The following is a 23,143-nucleotide window of genomic DNA, read 5'->3' on the forward strand; positions in this document are numbered from 1 at the left end:
CATAAAAACCCTAGAAGAAAACCTAGGCAATACCATTCAGGACATAGGCATGGGCAAGGACTTCATGTCTAAAACACCAAAAGCAGTGGCAACAAAAGCCAAAATTGACAAATGGGATCTCATTAAACTAAAGAGTTTCTGCACAGCAAAAGAAACTACCATCAGAGTGAACAGGCAACCTACAGAATGGGAGAAAATTTTTGCAATCTACTCATCTGACAAAGGGCTAATATCCAGAATCTGCAAAGAACTCAAACAAATTTACAAGAAAAAAAAACAAACAACTCCATCAACAAGTGGGTGAAGGATATGAACAGACACTTCTCAAAAGAAGACATTTATGCAGCCAGCAGACACATGAAAAAATGCTCATCATCACTGGCCATCAGAGAAATGCAAATCAAAACCACAATGAGATACCATCTCACACCAGTTAGAATGGCGATCATTAAAAAGTCAGGAAACAACAGGTGCTGGAGAGGATGTGGAGAAATAGAAACACTTTTACACTGTTTGTGGGATGGTAAACTAGTTCAACCATTGTGGAAGACAGTGTGGTGATTCCTCAGGGATCTAGAACTAGAAATACCATTTGACCCAGCAATCTTATTACTGGGTATATACCCAAAGGACTATAAATCATGCTACTATAAAGACACATGCACACATATGTTTATTGCGGCACTATTCACAATAGCAAAGACTTGGAACCAACTCAAATGTCCATCAATGATAGACTGGATTAAGAAAATGTGGCACATATACACCATGGAATCCTATGCAGCCATAAAAAAGGATGAGTTCATGTCCTTTGCAGGGACATGGATGAAGCTGGAAACCATCATTCTCAGCAAACTATCGCAAGGACAAAAAACCAAACACCACATGTTCTCACTCATAGATGGAAATTGAACAATGTGAACACTTGGACACAGGGTGAGGAACATCACACACCACGGTCTGTTGTGAGGTGGGGAGGGATAGCATTAGGAGATATACCTAATGTAAATGACAAGTTAATTGGTGCAGCACACCAGCATGGCACATGTATACATATGTAACAAACCTGCACATTGTGCACATGTATCCTAGAACTTAAAGTATATAAAAAAATAAAATAAAAGTTAAAATCATTATTTTTTATGTACATATGTTTTTGATTTACATATAATGTGTTAGGTATCTTATGTTTTAAAGATATATTCATGTTGGCTGATACATCTGATTTACTGTTCATAACTATTACAATGTATTCCATGCCATGTATCCATCTCATTTTACTAGTCTATTTTCTTTATGAATATGCATAAGGTACCACAGTGTCCTACTATCAAAAATAAAAGCAAGAAGCACTAGCTATTTCATTACCTTTTAAATCTGTGTGAAAGGAGGTGATATATATTCAGCAATGAAAATTTCTGTCATTAGGTGTACTAAGTTCTGCTCAATTAATCTACGGAATTTTTGTATGAATGTATACTCTTCAATCTACCTATATGCTTGCTAGCACTTAAAATTATATGACTTTCTATTTTGGACTGTTATGTAAGTATAAAATGATGTAAAGTGTTGTTTTATTATATTTTTCTCTTAACTAATTAGGTCAGACATTGTTGATTCCTATTTTAAATTCCTTTTATGATTTCTTGCTTAATCTAAAAGTTATTTAGTCATAGGTTTTTATCATTTCCAGATATACAGTTGTTGTTTTTAATTATTTCCCTCCCTCCAGTTTACATTTTGTTTCTCTACTTTGGGAGAAATAGAAGTTTAATACTTCTACTCTTCTCCATATCTTTTAATGTTTTGTACATTTTCTATCTCTTTATCTCTGTCTTATCCCTTTTATTATTATTTGCTTAAAAGTAGTGTTACGGGCTGAATGTTTTCCCCTCAGAATTCATATGTTGAATTCTTAGCTTTCAGCGTGTGTGTATTTGGAGATAGGGCATCTAAGGAAGTAATTAAGATTAAATAAGGTGATAAGGGTGGGACCCTGATCCATAGGATTAGAAAAGATCAGAGGGCTTGAACTCTTTCTTTGTGCATGTATAAAGATGCCATGTGAGCATAGGGAGCATAACGCAAGACGAAAGTGTCTACAACCCAATTCAAGAGGCTGCATCAGACACTGACTCTGCTGGCACCTTGAACTTGGACTTCTATCCTCCAAAACTGTGAAAAAAATACATTTATCTTGTTTAATTAAGCCACCTAGTCTGTGATATTTTGTTATGTCAGCACAAACAGATTAATACAAGTAAATAATTGTTTATAATTAAGATCTTATTTCGACTGGAAATATTTATGTGAACAAATAGTATAAAATGAAGACTATTTTATAATCTAAGGTACATTCGTTAGGGTGCAAACTTGGCAGCAAGAGGCAGGTGTACATGGTAGATATAAATGATTAACACAATGAATGTGTATCCTTATTTGTTTCAGCAAAAATTGCTACAAACCAAAATGCTTCCTCCCTGACCCTGTCTATCCAAATGTCATCTATAACAAATTTATTTGTAATACTCTTTTTCAAAAAGGTTTTTCTAAATACTCCACAACTTGGTATGTATAATACTTCTCTAATTGGTTTATGTATTATCTTGATTGCAATATTCATAAATCCTTAGATTCATGTCAAATATGTATTTACTTTTCTCAGTAACTGGATCAATTCTTGATATAAAATAGATATTTGATGTACAATAATATATAATTGTCTGACTACCATTAATCCATACCATAGGCATATCAATATATAAATCGCAACTTACCAGCATATGATAATTTAATTGGAAGTTATATACTTTTATTCTGAGGTGCATAAAGTCAATATTCAGTTTTTTTATGTGATTATTTTTATAATAAATATTCTTGACTTAACTAGACTTAATGATCTGGGTCTGGGGCTTTTATTGCAATGATTTCAAAGCAAAATTTTTTGTTCCTGACTTAAAATGGAGATTAGATAGTGTGTTCATTATTATGGGTAAGTGTTATTACTTTTAAACAAAATCTTAGCAGAAACACCAATCTTCTTGAGATTACGTAAACCAAGGTGAAGAAATGATCCCAGAAAATTCTTAGGGCCAAATTATTAGGAAGGATTACATATTTTTTTAAATAGATTGGCAAAAGAGCATCCAAAGGATCCATCACACTGAACTTGCATGCAAAAGCATACATGTAAGTACCTACATGCGTTTTGCTGAAGAGGAGTTTCATGGCTCTGTAAGACTGTTCCAAATGGTTTCTCACTTGATTAAAAGTGAAGAACTCCTATTTCAGGTTTTTCACAGAATTGTTTAGTATCATAGTTTGAGAAGCTAATAAAGAACACAATCTTGAAACTAAGTGTGAAAGAACGTTTGATCAAAATGAGGCCCAAATATTAAGTTTATAACTTAAGCCGCACTCAAACTTGGTGTTGTTAGACCACCTCTGGTGAAGTGAAAGCTTAAACAAATAATCTTCCTTCAACTTCACTATAATCCATTAATAAAACTCCTCTAAAAGCTCTATAAAAGCTAGCAACATTATATACATAGAGGAATCCAGCTGGCATCTAACGATGGGCAACAGCTGTCATAAAAGGTTATCACAAATAGATAAAGAAAGATACATCAGTAATCACAACCAAAGAAGAAGGAATCTATGCACATGGTAGAAATAAATCCTGTCTTTCTATTCTATAATTGCTGATAGCTAACTTAATTATTCTGGAGAATTCAGAAAGAAAATTTTAAGTATAGGTCTGCTCATTTATAGGAATTACATTTACTCCATTTACAGGAATTAGAAAACCTGTTTAAACATTTCAGAAGTGAGCAGATATTTTTATTTTTATTTGTTAAAATCCAAAATCACCAATAGTTGAATCTCTGTCACTGAGATAGCCATAACTTGTTAGCCAATATTTCCATGCACCGAAGACTCCATAAAATAAGGAGAGTGTCTATACAAATACAGTGTTTCTCTCTAAAAATAATTTTTTCTAGCTCCATTATTAATTCTGACTCATTCTTTGCATATGCTTTGAACAAATTTCTGCGTGAGCAGAGGTCTAAATGCAAAGATGAAGCAGCTCCATATATTAAAAAGTTCAGTCTATAATCAAATTTAGCTTTCAAATTCAAAACTCAAGCTCCCCCTATGTGTATTGCATCAAAGGAAACTGAGCACGGATAAGTGGTTACTCTTTCATTTTTCTGGCCTTCACTGATTAATCATGGTGACTCTCTGTGGTGATTCAGGGGTTGTGTGAAATGCAATTCCAAAGAAGAGACATAAAGATCTGTCAGCTGGAAACATAGTGCATACTCAAGGCAAAAGAAAAAAAAGGAAGAAAGGAAAAGAAAAAAAAAAGCAAAGGATTAAACGTACCTCAACTTCAAATATCACTTGAGATTTGCTCCTCAGGGAGAAGCAAAATTTCTTGACATAAAATTTCAAGTGTAAAATGGATACTCTCCTGAAGTTTTTAAAAATCTCCAATCAAATACTAATTTTATAGTAGCCTCACTACAAAACCCCTTCCCAAGGGATGTAGGCAGCTTGTCAGAAATCTGAGGAATTGCACTAGTGACTCGATGAAAAACACGGCAATCTTGTATGTTTTCCTTACTTTTCCATTTAGCATATCACATATCCTGAGGTGTTTGTTTTAAACATACTCACCCACATGGATGCACCTAACACAGAAAGATACAACAGCAAGTTACTCATCCAAATTTCGACAGCTAATCAACAGGTTTATTCAAGACAAAGAGGAAAAGCACAGTGTTATGAGTTGAACTGTGTGCCCCAATATTCATATGTTGAAGTTGTAACCCCTCATGCTGCAGAATCTAACCATATTTAGGGGTAAGATCTTTAAAGATGTGATTAAGTTAGAAATAAGGCTGTTAGGGTGAGCTCAAATCCAATCTGACTGGTGTCCTTATAAGAAAAGGAAATCTGAACACTCTGAGAGACACCAGGGATAGGCACACACACAGGAAAAACCAGGTGAAGACATACTGAGAAGTCAGTTACCTGCAAACCAGGGAGAGAGGCTTCGGGAGAAACCAGACCTGCCAACACCTTGAGCTTGTAGCCTCCAGAGATGTGAGAAAATTAATCTCTGTTGTTTAAGCCACACAGTCCATGGCATTTTGTTATGGCAGCCCGAGCAAACTAATACAGGCAGAAATAAAAGTTAATAAAAAACCGAGCTTTTGTATCCAACATTCAAATTATTCTCTAAGATACTATGCTGTGCCTAGGTGATATGTAATTACCCGTGAATGTGACACTATCGTGTTGTTCAGTAAAACAGTATATTGTTATAAATTTAGGGTGCTAATTAGTTTATCTGCTTATTCAATCACAGTAATTGTACATAAACTCTGCACATTTTTTTCTAAGCCATGTTACCTGCTCTGAATGAGCTTACACGGTAATTCTGTGAATAAAACATAACTATTTAATTATTATATTTATTTAAGCTGACAGTATATGAGCAATATAACATGGGTAAGGTAAAAGGGCTATGTGACACCAAGGTAATACACACACACCTCATCGATTTAATAATCAATACTATGTTTAATTGGTTATACCATGACACACGATGAGCTAAACTCTTTATATTCATGCTCAATAATCACAAAACTTCTGGGAGCTAGGCATTAATGTCCCCTATTCTCCAATAATCTAAACTGAAGCTCAGAAATTAAGGAAATTGCTCAAGTCCATATAACTAGTAAGTGGCAAACAGGATGTGAATTTAGGTTAATCTGTCAACAAAGCCTGTGTGTTTAAATGACATGCTATGTAAAGATCTGGTCTCCTAATGTTTTAAATAGGATATATATATATATATATATATATATATATATATTATATATATATAATCCTATGGCTATTTAATTATATATATATAATTTATATACATATATATAATTTTTCCAGACACTTTTCAGTATTATAATGTGAAAAATGAAAGACATGTATTAACTTTCTTAGTTTGCCACTGTATGTCATATATGTTAATTCCTATATAACTTATTACCATTAAATGATGCTAAGAGCTGAAAAAGATGTTCAGGGAATTCTCGTTCAAGTCTCTTATTTTCAGTCGAAGAACTGTTATTTAGGAAAGTTGTAGGACTCATTGAGTTTTATGAAGGCAGAGAGTATAGGACAGTACACTCCAAGTTTAACCAGTCCATGAAATGTTGCTGGTTTATGATGATATAAGTAGCTTGCCACAGTATATTTAAAAAATAATACTATTAATAGTTGACTGATTCCTTCATTGAGGAAGTTTTGCCATGGAAATTGTCACCAGGACTACAATGATCCTCTCAGAGGCTTTGTTCATTTACATTTAAAGCCAGATTCTCATTCCACTGTGGAAAATTAAGTCTCAAATCAGAAGCCCTTTACAGATCTCACTTGGAGTATCAATGGAAGACAGGACTGGTATCTTTAGTGCCTGGCCTAGATTTTCTTTTTTATGCCATACTAGAAAAAGAGACAGAACGCCTTGAGTTCAGATTATAGCTCCTTGTCTTATTAGCTATGTAAGCTGTGTAAGTTAATTTAATGGTTTAAATAAAACATTTTCCATCTCTTCAGTGAAATAAATAATACCTCCTTTAATATACAAGCTATCAGGTAAATTAGAGATCACTGATATAAATGGGACACATAACAGTTACCCAGGTACCCAATAAATAGTAACTAATATTAATATGTAAAACCTACAGAGGAAAGTTTGTTTAAGGCACCCATATCTCTAAAATAATTTATAATGAAGAGAATTTACTAAGCAACACAAATTTTGTCTAGAAATTATAATGGAATTTCCTAAAATACTTAGTCTTCTAAGAGCAGCACCAGCAGCAGGGCAGTGTCAGAAACAATACCAATATGGATAGCTGTTAAAGCTACCAGAACAAAATGCATCCCACTTTTGTAACTCATAAAAGAAGCAACAGTAATGATGGGAATTCTATTCTCAGCCACCATGGAATAAGTTGGACTGGACTTATACCGTAAAAAATTTAAAACAAAGAAATTACTATATATTTTTAAAAAGTTGTTTTCAGACAGTAGATGGCATGTAGTACAAAACTGTGTTTCCTGAGAGTAGGAAAGAAAACAAGATGAGCCTTAAATTTGACACAGATTTTTGCCCGGAAGCAATATCTGGACGGTGATGCAGTGAGAGCCATCCTAACCAGAAAATGGCAGTCTCATTGAATTGAGGAGACAGAATAAGAGTTCAGAGAAAATGAGGTAGCTGGAATTTGCAGAATAGATTTCTAGAAAAGAGATAGCCATAGGGGAAAACAGCCCCCCTGAGAGGCCCCTTAAGCCTTGGCTGTGAAACTCCATGAGGCTGGGCAAAAAACAACCAAGTACAATAAAACCTTAACAATTCCGGAAACTCACATAGAGCTTGAAAGCATTTGAATTTCACCCTGGTAAAATAGCCAGTCATTATTGAATACTAAGGGCATTCAGGAGAGACCCTAAAGAGGCATTCAAACCAGAGCGACTCCATCTTGAGTGAGGACTAGGAAAATGAAACTGGGACCTTCTGGGCTGCATTCCCAGAGTTAGATATTCCCAGCTTCTCGATGTTTATGTTTAAGGTAACAGATTGATAATGTTTACTAAACAGACCCGGACTTGGGAGTGTCTTGATATACTGATAACTTGAGAACAAAGACATTCCTAATTTTGCCTTAAAGATAATAATATCGAGTCTTACAAAATATAGCAATTAAGAAAATTAATCCTTTATCACAAACCCTTATAGAGGAGTACATCTGTGCATGCTCTTTTTTTTTTTAATCCTATATATATTTATGAGCATTATACCTAGGGTGGACACATTCCTCCTCTCATTTACAGGAACGCCCTACTCTATCTATGGAGTAGCTGTTCTTTTCCCACTTTACTTTCTTAATAAACTTGCTTTTGCTTTGCACTGCGGACTCGCCCTGAATTCTTTCTTGTGCGAGATCCAAGAACCCTCTCTTGGGATCTGGATTGGGACCCCTTTCCTGTAACAGAAATGTCATGCCTTAGTGCTGTAGCTATATTATATCCAAAGTAAAGACTTCACTAGAATTTCTTTTAACTTAAAAACAAGCTTGAAAATATTGAGCCAGTATGCAAATGTTTTAACTATCTGATGGAAAAATGCCCCACGTTCTTTAAAACAATACAATTAAATGGAACATCCAACAGTATAATATATATTGCCATGTTCAGCAGTCAGTGAAAATAACCATTTCAAGAAGCGAGCAAATGTGACTCATACCCAGAAGAAAAAGTAGGAAACAAATACAGATCTAGAAAACTTAGAGGTGATAGAATAGGCAGATTTGCATTTTAAAACAGCTAAACATTGTGTTCAGTTGTTTAGAAAACAACATAAAGGTAAGAGAAATAAAGGGAAATTCTAGAATAAAAATATGGTATCTTATTAATTGTAATGAGTAAAATTTGATAAATGAATTTAATAAATTCAATAAATTTTATTAATCAATTTATTAAATTTATTTATTAATAAAAATAATAATTTTAATTTAATAAATAAAAATCTCACTGGATGAAATTGACCTCTAATTAGAGATTGTACAAGAACACATTAGTGAACTTGAAGACATAAAAATAGAAACTGTAAAACTGAAACACAAAGAGAAAAAATAAAGACTGAAACCAACTTTTCAAATTCAAAAAATGCTGGGAAAGGATGTTAGTCTGGCTTGACCTATAAGCCTATTCCTGGAACACTCACAGTGTCTATGGAGATGGGATACTTAATTAGCCTATGATGAGTTTCCTAATCTATTAATCAGGCTAAGCTAGGCTATGTTGAGGTAACAAATAGCTCCAAACTTTTAGTGGTCTAAAATAATAATGATTCATTTCTTACTCATACCAGAGTAAGACATTGAGGCTGCAGCTCTTCTCTGTGTTGTCTTTAATCTAAGATCCACGCTTACTGAAGAGACTCAATTTGGACTAATGCCAGTATGATAGATAGAGAAAATAAGTATAGCACACCATACATTGGCTCACTACGTGGGATACACATTACTTCTGCTCACATGGAATTGGCCAAATAAGCCCCATTGATACAGAGGAGGGGAAGGGAAGGGCTGCGAAAGGAAGGGCATGGTCCCTTTAAATGACACAGAAGTGGGGAAGGGCGTGGTCCCTGGCTAGGGCTCCCTTCTGTGCCTGTGCCCACGGACCTAGGTGAGGACAGGCATTTTTATTTTCCTGCCCAAATGTTGCATTTCCCAAGACAATCCTGGCCTGCCACGCCCCTATCCCGTGCCTGTGAAAACCCGAGACCCTAACGGGCACACACACAAATGGCTGGACGTCGAGAGAAACACACTGGTGGAAGAAGACACAAGCAGCTGGACGTTGCGGGGAGCACGCCAGCAGAAGAGCACATGACAGACGCCAGCACGCTGGCAGGCCATTGACTGGTGGAACGACATGGAGTTTGGCTGAGGCAGTCAGAGATGAGTCGGGGCAGTCAGAGATGAGTCAGCAGCCAAGCAGCCAGACTCCAGGGGAAAACCATCTCCCTTCTGGCTCCCCCATCTGCTGAGAGCTTCTTCCTCTCAATGAAGCCTAGCAGTCATTCTCCAAGCCCACGCGTGATCTGATTCTTCCGGTACACCAAGGCAAGAACCCCGGCATACACAAAGCCCTCTGTCCTTGTAATAAGGCAGGGGTTGAGCTAACACAAGCCAGCTACGGATGGCTAAATTAAAAGAGCACCCTGTAACACACACCCACTGGGGCTTCAGCTGTAAACATCCACCCCTAGACACTGTCACGGGGTTGGAGCCTCACAGCCTCCCTGTCTGTATGCTCCCCTAGAGGTGTGAGCAGCGGGGTGCTGAAGAAGTGAGTCGCACCTCATCGCACAGCCTGCAAGGAGGACAAGGGAACTTTTCCCGTTTCACCATGACTGTGCTTGATATTATTGAGAAAGAGAAATGTAATCCTTCTACAGGGAAAAGTAGAAAATAGTTTTAAACAGTAATACAGTCTACTCGTGTACCTTTTCAATCATTGATATTCGCCCTTATTTTTTTCCCCCATTCAGAACATGTCTATCACTATTTTGGCTGACAGAGTAGCTTCGATATAGAACATTTCTCATCTCGTAGAAGAAGAATGAGCACCACATATTGATTCTACAAAGCTCTTCCAGGAAATTTCACTCAGATTTTATTGGCCAGAGCAGGTTACAAGAGCATGCCTAACAACAGGTGAATAGAGAAAATTAATCTTCATCCTGGGAGGGATATGAATATTTTTTATCAAAGCTATAGTTTATCGCATTTGGCCTCTCATTTGAGAAGGGAGTAGACATGATGTGTGGCAGCTCCAACAAGACTGCAGTTTGGATAAATATTTGTCTTAGTGATAATATGTTTAAATGAGTTCTATGGTAAATTGAATTTGGGAACTGCTGAAGACAGGATCTTTTTTTGGTAATTTACAATGCACATTAGCATATTAAACAGTGTGAGCAGAGCTGCAATAATAATTTTATTATTATTGCGCTTACATAATCTTATTATTATTAGGCTTATATAATCAATTTAACCCCAAATACCCCAAATTGTTGACTTTGAGACCTATTTTCATGCTGAGAAATACTGTGATAGTGATATTAGTTCCAGGAAGTTTTGTGCCAAAATTGACTCATAACATTTACCATAAATCTCTCTTGAAAAGTCTGCAAATCTTTAAATTGGGAAGTAAAATAGCTCTCACCGAGTTTCTTCCCTTATTCTATTCCCAAGATTTGTCATGCATTTCCTTTGCCACAGTCTAACGCCCCTTCAAATTTATCCAAAATTTCATTTTTCAGAAAACATTCTCTTCTTTTTCTATTTTAAAAAAACCCATTTTATATTATTTTGTGAGAGTTACTACATTTGGCCCTAGAAGAGAATAAAAAGTCACATTGTTATTTTTTTCTATCTTTTCAAAATTATAACAAAATATCCAAAACATAAAATTTGCTATTTTGACACTTTTTAAGTATACAATTTAGATGTATTAATTACATTCACAATGTCATGCAATCATCACCACTATCAATTTCCAAAAGCTTTTATCGCCCCAAACAAAAATTTAATAACTCATTAAGCAATAACTTCCAGTTTTTGTCTTCTCTTAGCCCCTGGTTTAATCTCCTTTCTGCCTCTATGAATTTGCTTATTCTACATATTTTATATAAATGGAATTATACAACATTTGTTCTTTTGTGTCTGACCTATTTCACTTAGCATAATTTTTAAAGATTCATCCAGGTTATAGCATGTATCAGAGCTTCATTCCTCTTTATAGATGAATAATATTCCATTGTATGTATATATCACATTTTCTTTATCCATTAATTTTTTTGATGGACTTTTAAGATTTTTTCAGCTTTTGGCTATTGTAAATAATACCTCAGTAAATATTAGCATACAAATATCTGTTTGAGTCCCTGTTTTTTATTTTTTTATATGTATCTAGGAACATATGGCTGGGTCATATGGTAATTCTGTGTTTAGCTTTTTGAGGAACCGTCAAACTGTTTCCCATAGTGGTTCTATTATTTGCCACTCCCTCCAGCTACGTACAAGGGTTCCAATTTTTTCACATTCTTAGGTTGTTTATTTTTCCATAGCTATAAGTCTTACCATGAATACTGGATCAAATACCATTCATTACAAATACCATGAATTTGGATCTTGCATGGCAAGATCTTAGAAATGTTAGAATGGTACACCATTACTCACTTATGCATCCTTGTATGTTCTCATACTATTTTCATTAATGATGATGACACTGATAATAAACATCAAGGATCTACTCTAATCAGAAACATTGAAAAAGTAGCTTACCTTGTTGCGAGAGACTGACCCTGACAAAATAATTCCTTAATAAGTTTTTCTGGATCACATCTCATGATTGCATCAAGTAACTGATCATGTTTTGTTTTGTTTTTTTCAAATAGATTTCCTGCCAAGGAAAGAGATATTCACCCATTGTAAATCATTAAATGGATTCTCTACTACGAGTGAGCGCCTTGAGAGCTGGACAAGAAAAGGTGACTGTTTTTTAGTTATTGTTCCCCCAGCATATTCAAGGACTACAAATTTAACAAGAAGGCAAAGAAGTGAGCTCATATCTATTGAGTTCCTAGTATAAGAAGTTTTTCACTTAATATTCACAATGGCACAATAAGCCAGGAAGACAATGTAAAGATGTAGTTAAGCATCTAGATTATGGGTTCAGATTACTTGGGTTTAACTCCTAATTCCGATCCTGAATAGCTACATCACTTTTAGCAATTTTCTTGCATTCATTCATACACTCTTTCATTCAACAAATATTTACTGAGCATTACATGGTGTGTGTCTGTATCGACCTAAACAGACACAATCTGTCTTTTGGAAATTATACATTACTTGGAAATATAAACATTAAAAAGCCATAAACAAAAATAAAGCCTGGGAAGAGGTTAGATAATAATCTGTTTTATCATCTAAAATGGAAATAATAATAACTACCCCAAAGGTCTGTTGTGACAACTGGAATGATATAATCCATATAAAGTACTTAGCAGAGTGCTTGGCTTTTAGGCAGTGTTATAAAGGGATGAAGAAACTAATGTCCACCTAGGTTAAGTATCCAACCAAGAGTCACTCAGCTAGGAAGTGGCAGAGCTAGAATTGAAATATAATTTGCCTGCCCATACATAGTTTTTCATCCGAAGAGTCTACATGCTGAGAGATACAAAGAGAGAGGGAGAGAGAGAGAGACAGACAGAGAGAGAGACCAACACAGATGCATTTCCTGGAAAGTAGTTTTGGTCTATCATTACCAAAGGCACGTTTCCCATAAATCCTATAACTATCATGAAAAAGGAGTTGAGATGAGTGTCACTTCCATATTTGTGGTCATGATGGACATTGTTCCCAAAGAAAATGTTCAAGATAGGGAATCTGTAAAGTCCCATTTCTTTCTTTCCTTCCCTGGAACAATAATGTCATATGATCTTGGGGCTAAGGTTTTAAGAAAAAGTTATCTATCTGTAAAATTCAAACACCTTCTTAGGCCAGTGTAAATTATGGCCAGAATGAGAATTTGGGGTGCTCACACACTCTTCTGTCACCAACAAGACCAACAGAGCTTTTTTTTTCCCCCCAAGTTCTAAGGAATTGGTTAAAGTTAGAATCCACACCCACTGCTAAAGTTGGCGATGGGTGTGGATATATGCTTGATCCTGTAACTTCCTTGGATTTCTATATAAATTGGGTGATAGCATGTCCCAGTTTGCCTGACAGTTCACATGTATGCTGATTGCATTACCATATTATTAATATTCTCTCCTTTTCTTATAACAACCATCCCTCTTTGTAAAATAAATTACATGTCCATCCTATCTATGTGCATTTAGAGGCATAGAGTGGCTAACAGTTGCTAGTGGTAGAACTTCTGAATGAAGGAAACATGGGGTTGTTTAATCGCATCCTGGAAGACATTCAAAAATTCATTCTTATAGGGTACTTTTTCCTTTGACATGATGCTGTTCAATTTGAGATTCACATCTGCTGGCTAATAATGAAACTGCTAATAGTACTTGCTCGTTATTTTCTGTGCTCAACTTTACATACCTGCATTGCAAGTGAATAAGTGGATGTCTAAACAAGCAGGATAACCCAACTGTCTCTCTGGTGATGTTTCAGGTTACTAGTGAAAGTTTCATATATAAGGTTTTTATCCCTCTCCTTAAATAGAAACAAAAAACAATTAAGCTTGTTCAATAGAAGCGATACTGATCTAAGAGAGAGGTGAGGATTACAGTGCTTTCAGACTTAATGTGCCTTTAGTTGCTTTGTTTTCTAACTGAAAATTGGTAAGCAGATTAAAAAGACATAAAAAATAAACACAATCTTGTGGTAGGTGTTCCTTGGCCATACGAAAATGTTTTAGAGGAGGTTCAACTCACATTATCCTCTTCTCTGGTATCCAGTGAAAAAGCAAACCGCCCCCGACTGCCTCCAAAAAAAAAAAACCCAACACAAAATCTCTTAAAATATCCCTCTGGCTTTGCATCAAGGGATGGACCATTATCCTGAGTAAAAATATACATTAAGTACTTTCCAAAATCTGACTGTTTTCTTACCCAAAACAGTTTTAGAAATTGGAATGTTGTCATGCCTGTAATCCCAGCACTTTGGGAGGCCGAGGTGCGTGGATCACCATAGACCAGGAGTTCGAGACTAGCCTGGCCAACATGGTGAAACCCCATCTCTACTAAAAATACAAAAATTAGCTGGGCGAGATGGTGGATGACTGTAATCCCAGCTACTTGGGAGGCCGAGGCAGGCGAATCACTTGAACCCGGAGAAGTGGAGGTTTCAGTGAGCCGAGATCGTGCCACTGTACTTCAACCTGGGTGACAAGAGCAATACTTCGTCTCAAATTTAAAAAAAGAAAAGAAGAGAAAAAAAAGAAATTGGAACTTTGAGCTGTGAGCAAAAATTAAAGCCTAAACTTCTTAATTTGGCATTCAGAGTTCATCACCTGGCTCCCATCTACATTGTCCTCCCCCTAACTTTTTCTTTGCTACAAACAAATCGGACTACCTGAATACCAGAAAACCTACTCCTTCCTGTCTTCACAGATTTGTTCACACTGTTCCTTCCATCTAAGGCGGTTTTTCCTTCCCTTGCAACAAGTCTGAAATCCATTTCAAAGTCTAGTTCAACTGTCAAAACTTTCTAATAAATACAATTTCTTTCACCCTTGAATATCTATAGAATAGTACCTCTTATGTTATAGGCATTTACACATTCATCTGATTTTCTGTAAAACATTGTAGGTTCCTAGGAGGCAGGTTTTACATGATCTTTTATATCTTATTAAATACCATCATGGGGTTCATCATAAATTTGTTACCCAATGCCAGTTTGTTAAATAATAAATCAATATATAAAGGAAGCAAAAGAAATGAGGGAAAGGAGAATGGGAGAAAAATAAATTGTAAGCACAATCTTTCCAGGATATTAGAGTGTCTCTCATTGTTGTATATTGTGAGGCCCAAAGTATATGACACACCTCACCCCAAATGATGATAAAGACATACACTCTTGGGTTTTATATTAACTATGTAAAGTACTTGGAATACTGGCACACAGTAAGCGCTTTTTATGATTGTTATTTTTACATAATTTGCCAACATCTCAACTCAAGCCTACAGAAGATATAGTGGCTTAGTGTAATGGAATGGGGACACAATTTGACTCAAAGCATTCAAACTTTAGCTCACTCATGTACAAAGTGTCCACTGGTTAAGGGTGTTTAATCTCCCTGATCCAAAATTTTTCTTAAGTATAAAATAAGGATTATAGTAGAACTAATGTCATAAGGTTGTGCTAAGCATTAAATGAAATAGTGTCTCGAACGTAGTAGTCATTTAATGAATGGCAGCCACAGTAGTAGTCAGAGACTCAATTTCTTAATCAATTTATTGTTTGTAATTTGTTTCATAAGCAGTACTCTAGAGTTATTAAGCTGTTAATTGTAATCTTTTTGATGGTTCGTAATTTTAGTATATACTGCTCATACATTAGCTAGATGCACTCACCTCCTTTTATACATTTCTGGGAAATTATCATGCACATCTTTTGTTTTTTTCTCTAACTGTCTACACCTGTGTCTCTCTTACAAGGACTTACAAAGACTTCTCTTAAATTACTGAGGCAGCTTTCTGATTTGCTTTTGCATGCAGTGAGTTGGCAGTGCCTGTACCCTTGTCTCAAGTAAGGATAAAGTTTAGAGTACAATTACAACATGGATGTTCATATGAGATTCAGCTATCTCTGAGATTTTGCCTTAAATTGCCCCTTTAAAATTGCAATTGGCTTTTTCCTTTCCTCTGCCCAGATTTTCCTCGGAGCATTTCCATAATGAATCTTTTGCACTTGAATCCTTGTCTTAGGGTTGGCTTCTGGGGAAACCAATCTAAGAAAATGACATATTACAAAGGAAAGCAGAATTGAAAACTTTGGCATGAAACATCAATCTTTATTGAGTTGAAGACTCTTTTTCTGCAGCAGTATAACCATCCCTCCCATCCTCCAAATTGATTTATTTTTACCTTGCCAGACTTCTATAGTACTTACTGTCTATGTCGTATTTGGCATTTAACTTGACCTATTAGTTTTCTAGTACTGTGTAATAAATTACCACAAATTTAGAGGCTTAAAATAATATACACTTATTATTTCACAGTTTGTATGGGTTAGGAGTCTAGGCATAGCTGTCCTGGATCCTCTACTCATGGTCTCACTGGGCTGAAGTCAAAGTGTCAGTCAAGACTCTAATCTCATTGGAAGCTCAGGGTCCACTTCCAAGCTGTGTGGTTGTTGTCAGAATTTAGTTTCTTGCTGTTATCAGAGTAAGTCACACCCTTTCTTGTTGACTATTGGTGAGAGACTGCCCTCAGCAACTAGAGGCCATCCTTGGTTCTTTGCCAAAGGACCCCATCCATACTTAGTTCACAATAGAGCTGTTTTCTTCTTCAGTGCAAGCAGCAGTAATCTCCCACTTTGAATCCATCTGATTTCTTTTAAGGATTCATCTAATTAGATCAGGCCAACCCAAGATAATCTCTATTTTATTAACTCAAAGTCAACTGATTAGGGACATTAATTAAATCTGATATTTCCATTCTGCTAAATAACGTTACGTGATCACAGACATAATGACCCATTATATTTATAAATTTCATTCACACTTCAGGGAAGAGGATTATATTGGGGATATTTAAGCAGAGGGGCAGAATTTTGGAGACCATCTTAGAATTTTGCTTACTAAATTTGTCTTCTATGCTTACTTGCTGTATATAGAGCCCTTTGCTGGGGGGTTGATGCTCCAAAATCTAAAATTAATGAGTATTTTAGGAAGTGATTTTGATAGTGATGGTGTCATTATAATTTTTTTTCTAAAAGGGAGATAATAGGACTGTATCATATGGTTTCCACAATCCAGATGTCAAATCAGAAAACATTCTCCCCACCAAAAAAATTAAAACAAATACAGAGGTAAATGTAGGTATAATTTATGTAGCAATAATTTGATTTCTATGATTCTTTTTTTTCCTGATGTGGAAAATGGGTATAAGATTCCCCCTCTCATTGGGTTGCTAAAAGGATTAAAGAAAATTATTAGAGAAATATCTGACAGATAATAGGTGCCTAACAGTTGGAAGGTACTTTATCTTATTCCCCACACAGAATGACTTAACTAAATTTTGTAGAAAGAAAAGCTATTTTTAAGAACGTGTGGAACATGTTCTTTTGAAAAGCAACAGATGCTTTGGGAAGTAATTAACTAGTGCACATAGAAGAGGACATTTATCAGTCACAGAAAGCATTTTACAGAAAAAGGCAGTTTAAAAGAGGTAAAGAGAATGAGAAAAAAATGGCCATTGCAAGCTGATTTCTTCCCCCAGAAGAGAGTTTAGGGAGGGAATTGTGGTACGGGAAGTTATCAATTAAGTTCCATATTTTGCAAGTGGTAAGATATTAAAAGTCCAGAGGTCTGGAAACTTGATGGAATTTATGGGACCTGTCCCATAAATTACCCACAAATTACATGTTTCCTAGAATATGTCTTATCTTGGTGTCTGGGGACTTCAGGGCTTCAGCACAGGTGCATAGCAAGACTTTAAAAAATATTACTCAGTGAAGTATTTAGAATGCTTGTCAATATATTACTTCTATATGCAAACAGTCAAAAAAGTATATAACTGTGATAGAGTTGTTTTTGTCTTGATTTTTAAGTAACATTTATTGACAGCTTACTGTGGACCAGGTATTGTGCCAAGCATTTTGTATCTATGATCTAATTCAATCCATGGTGAATGTGTATCACAATTATTTCTCTTTTACAAACAAGGAAACTGAGACTCAAAGAAATTAACTTGTCCATAAAAGCTAGCACAAAAAATAGGCACAAATCAGGTCTGGAATCCTGTTTTGTATAAGTCCTAAGCTGTGCCCTTAAGCTCTCTGCCACCATGTAATTAAAATAATATGCCCTTAGCATTCTTTTGTATGAATCTTGGTTGTCAATTAGGAATCACCCTACTAAGATCTCTTCCGGGGACCTTTTCCACAGGGTTTCCTGCTTTGAATTCACTGATGTATTTCTATTTTGTGTCCCTTGTGGGCTGGTTGGCAAATGAAAGTCAAGAGCAAACTGAATGAAATTCTAGCAGGAAGGAACCTCCAGTGAATGCTTCATTTACAAGGATGGAGGCATGCTTATTGGTTTCACCCATGCTCTCTAAAGCATTCACATTTGCTAGTGTGTTAACGGCAAAGCCCGTCACAAATGACTATTTCCACTTTCAAATCATCTCTTATTATCTCTGCTCAGTGACTGTGAGCAGGTTTAATCTATTCCTCTCCATTCAAACCATTTTATTCTAACTACCAAATAACATTTCCCATTTTCCATATTCAGGGAAAGGCTGACTCATTTAAATAGAGTTTTGCATGACTTACTTAAAGCTGACAGTTTGCATGTGTGGAATTTAAACTCTCTAGAAATCTGGTGAATTCCCTTAGATTTTATTAGTTTGTAATTTTTTGAAAAATGCAGTAACTTCCTAGCTTGAAAAGATATTGGTGATACAAAAGAGCTCTCTTAATATCAAAACAAATCTCCTGAGTCGGGGTCAGTACTGAATCTAAATGGTAATTCTCCTGAATCCAGGTGTAGAATTGTGGATTCTATACTCCTTTCTTGTTCCAAATCACTTTTACATAACTTTGAACTAATTTTCCCTCGGGACTTTAGGAATCTTCTATAACATAGGGGCAATATTTATATGAAAGCTAACAGATGTGATTGGGAAGAGTTTACATATGTGGGTATACATATGTGAGTATTGTCACAGAAAATAGTTTAATGTGCTATTAAAATTGTAAACTAAACTATATTTTTACGAAGAAGTTTCTTGACAACACTTTACTCTCCACTTTTTGGGTAGATAAAACACAAAAGTTTTACACAGTCACTAAGAGGAAACAAATAGAAAGTTAATCAGAAATAGTTGCCCATGTAGAATGGCCACACTATCTTACACATGAAAGGAAACACTGGTTATCAAATGTAAATGGGGATCCAAGTCATAAAATCAGAGAAATTCTAAGTTTTACTTTTTCTATTTGGTGACTATTGGAAAGGTTACCTAACGAAGATAAATGCTTTAAGTTTACTTACCTGTAATGTGGAGATAATGACAATATTTCACAGACTTATAAAGATTAAATAAGATAGAAACGTAGCCTCTCAAAATATAACTGTACTATGTTCTTCCATTTCCTTCCTAAGTATGCTCCAATTTCATTAACAACTTGCTTACAACCAAATCTCGAATCTAAAACTGGAATAAGCCCTTGAATGTACTTAGTTGTTTCAAAATATTAACTATGAATTGAACCATGAGCGAAATCAATTTAAATTGTAACTTCTTTTTGTGTTCATAATTAATTGAACTAGGTCAGAACCAAAGCACCAAAATACTATCCTAATAGAACCTTAATCAAATTATATTTGATCAGTTTATTTTCATTACCAACTCACTGTTCCATCTTGTAGATGGAACACTCTTTAATATCTAAGATATCTCTTATTTCACTTCTTGTACACTCTTTAATATCTAAAATATATCTTATTTCACTCCTTGTCACCCAGCCTGAATAAATAGCTCATACGATTAATTTTTTTTTTTTTTTTTTGAGGCAGAGCCTCGCTCTGTCGCCCAGGCTGGAGTGCAGTGGCGCGATCTCGGCTGACTGCAAGCTCCGCCTCCCCGGTTCACGCCATTCTCCTGCCTCAGCCTCCCGAGATTAATTTGCGTTAAAAATAAATAAGGCCATTTAACCCCTGCCACAGTTTTTTTCATCTCTATATGGTAGTAACAAAGACTATTCTACCTTTCTAACCAGATATTTGAAATCCTAAGTCAGATAATCGACATACAATTGCACTGATAAAATACTATATCTTCAAAAATTATTGTTTAACATAGAGATATCCAATATATTATGCTAAATTTTTAATGTTAGTAAAATTTAAATACTGCTGCCATTGAAATCCACCAATTTATGATTATTACCCAAATATAATCATGCCTTTCCTAATTATGTTCTAAAAGAATGGTTGTAAAACATCGATAGGGATCGTGTGTACTCTGGATATAAAACAAAGTCATATAATCAAGACCTCAAAGTGTCTTTCACCAGTCTTCACAATGCAAATTATGAAGTAGAATAAAGCAAAAAAGTAGCTTAGATTGACAAAATGTCTTCAACTTTCTTCACTCTCAAAGTACCCTCCTATTCTGGGTTTTACTAGACTTAAGTCTGTCTACATACTTGAGACCAGATCATCATTTTGTTTTACAGTGAGACTGTCCTTGTACCAGTCTAAGAGATATTGCTGATTTGATAATCCTACCAAATGCGTGCTGTAGTAATATGTGAATATTTTAAGAAGGTAGTATACTGAGGTAGTGAAGAGTTTGGTCTCAAGAGCTAAACTGCCTGGATTCTCCAAAGCCCTGGCTTTGAATCTCTGAACAGATCATTTGACCTCTCCTTAACTGCTTTTCCTGATTTAAAAAATATAAATAATTATAACAATCTAATTTGTAGGATTTTAGGAGGGCTAAATCAGATGATAAAGTATACTTAAAACTACTTCTTAAATAACTATCCAAATTTACTGAAGCTGAGAATTAGCATTGTTTGTTAGATTATCTCATAGAAAGATAAATGTAAGAGTGATTTTTCACAATGCGTGCAGCTCATTCACCTGAGAAACTACCAGGTGATTATTCTAGCTGAAGTGAAGGTGTTTTTGGTCATATTTCTTGACTTTCTCATATAGACATTGGGAAGCAATAGTGACCAAAACATGACTTTCATTTAATGAGATACAAAGGTAATTGTTTTAAATTTTTACAGAAAATTAACAAGTACTATCTTCCTTCTGCATATGAGATGACACTTCTCATTCCCCTTGTGATTTGGTAGGGTCATGTGACTATAGCTAGTCAATGGAGTCTGAGAGTTACTGTCACGCGTCACTTTCATGTTGAGGCAGTGAAAAAGTTTGTGCAACATTCCAACAGTCTCTTCCACTTCTGAAGTTGAGTGTGAAAGCAAAAATGGACAGCCATGATCTAGCAGCCTGGATGTATTGCATCTGTGCCTCTGTGCTAGCAAGTTGTCAGCAGAATTTGTGTGAGTGAGAAATAAACTTTGTGTTATGTCCCAAGAATTTTAGGATTATTTGTTGCCTCAGCATAAACTTAGTCCATCTTACAAATACACGTTTTGTTAAAAAAGTCATTTTTGTATTTACAGATATTCTGTTTTCTTATAAATCTGCTCCTAGTAAGTGACCCATACTCTTGACCTATTTGTTTTAAGACTAGTAGAAAATAGTCACAATTGATAAACACAACCATTTTCCCATTGAGAATGAAAAAAACTAAACATGATGATCTCATGAAGAGTCAGCTTCCACATTTGACACTGAATATTATAAGTGTAATTTTTCATGCTCACTACAAATACAGTCACTATCACAAAAAAGTACAAGGTATAAATATAGCAGAAAAATAAAAATATTTAATACTATGATTATGCCCACCCTCTGTCAAAAACTCTGAAGGGTCTGAGATTTTATCTTATTTGCAAACTAAAAACTTAATAGTCACAGTTTTATGGCAGATGGCAGAATACATAAGACTCCTGGGTCAGAGAGAAAGAGCTTTGTTACTTATTGCAATAGTAGTATGTAGAGTATCAGCATTTGTGTTGGTTCTCAGAGCCTCAAATTCCATGGAATGTTACAAACAAAAAGACTACCTGCTATGTAGAAATGTGATATGTGTTTATAGGAAAAGGACCCAAGCTTAGAGAACTCAAATCCTTGATGATAGACAGTGAAACTGCCTGATCATTGCCTAGCATGGAATGTCATCTTTACTATGTTGTACATTACACAAACCTACACTTTTCTCTGGAGGGAGATATTATTGCTATCTTCCAAAGCTATTTGCTGTACAAACATCCTTGAAAAGATAAGACAGAACAAAATGAGGCAGTGTCTTTGCTTGTAAGACATACAGAAATGTGAGGAACTTGTGAAAAATTGTCAAACCATATACTCCTCATTCCTACGTTGTCTTTGCTTCTAACAAATTTTTCTATGAGTATGATGCTTCCTTGACCACTCTAATGAATCTGAGCAATATAGGGTGAAAATAAATCATTTCGTTTTGTCTCCTGTAGTATTGAAAGGCTTATATTGACAGTGATTCACATAGCAGAATGAAGTCAACCTACAGTGCTGACCTCAACAATGCTTCCTATGGTCCTGAAATCAACAAGTTGAATGAGTTGAAATTATTAGGGTATAACTTAGAAATCCATGTAGATTTCTGCTAAAGAGTCTACATCGACATTTTCATTTGGCCTATGGCATTAATCCAGGTACAGAAGGACATCTTAGTTATTGCACAAAGCTAGTTTGCAGGAAGAAAGTCTAGGGTAATTTAATCATCCATAACAACCCTGGACAGTGAACCTGACCTGCATGTATTTCAAGGTGTTGTCATTGGTTGCTTCATCAAGAGTCAGAAACAAATTTTGATCAGTTTTTCTAATTGAATGACCTCTATTAGGACACTAAATGATATCCATTGGAATAACTATTTGAAAAGCACACAAAAATAATACATTAGTTTTCCCTCCAAGAAGTAATCTGAGTAACCAATGGTAACCTTACTTTAGAGCAATCTCTGTAGTCACCTGAGGGCTACATGGCCTATTGATGCTAATTTCTTAAATACTGGAAGGTCTCTATAGCTAATTCTAAAGTGAAGTCACCATGTTCTTAGGAGGAATGCATGCTCTTATCCAAATTCCACTCACAAATTGCAGTCTCAAGGGTACACATGGTACCTCTGGAAAAAAAGTGATTTATTTTTTACCCTACATGTGGAATCTGCATGAATCAGAGG

At 35.4% G+C, this 23,143-nt stretch overlaps 1 long non-coding RNA gene across 1 annotated transcript in view; it reads right to left on the bottom strand.

Annotated features, from left to right (window-relative positions):
• The window catches only part of LOC109028817 (uncharacterized), an 83,673-nt gene that overhangs the window by 55,051 nt on the left and 5,479 nt on the right, over window positions 1-23,143 (bottom strand). Inside the window, exons 2-6 of the long non-coding RNA XR_002007791.4 lie at window positions 13,707-13,820; window positions 11,931-12,048; window positions 10,810-10,925; window positions 5,038-5,178; window positions 4,387-4,694 (exon numbers count right to left, since the gene is read on the bottom strand). This is a non-coding gene — a long non-coding RNA (uncharacterized lncRNA). The remainder of the gene's footprint in view (window positions 1-4,386; window positions 4,695-5,037; window positions 5,179-10,809; window positions 10,926-11,930; window positions 12,049-13,706; window positions 13,821-23,143) is intronic.

The sequence above is a fragment of the Gorilla gorilla genome, chromosome 9, assembly GCF_029281585.2.
Source record: "Gorilla gorilla gorilla isolate KB3781 chromosome 9, NHGRI_mGorGor1-v2.1_pri, whole genome shotgun sequence".
Taxonomy (NCBI): domain Eukaryota; kingdom Metazoa; phylum Chordata; class Mammalia; order Primates; family Hominidae; genus Gorilla; species Gorilla gorilla.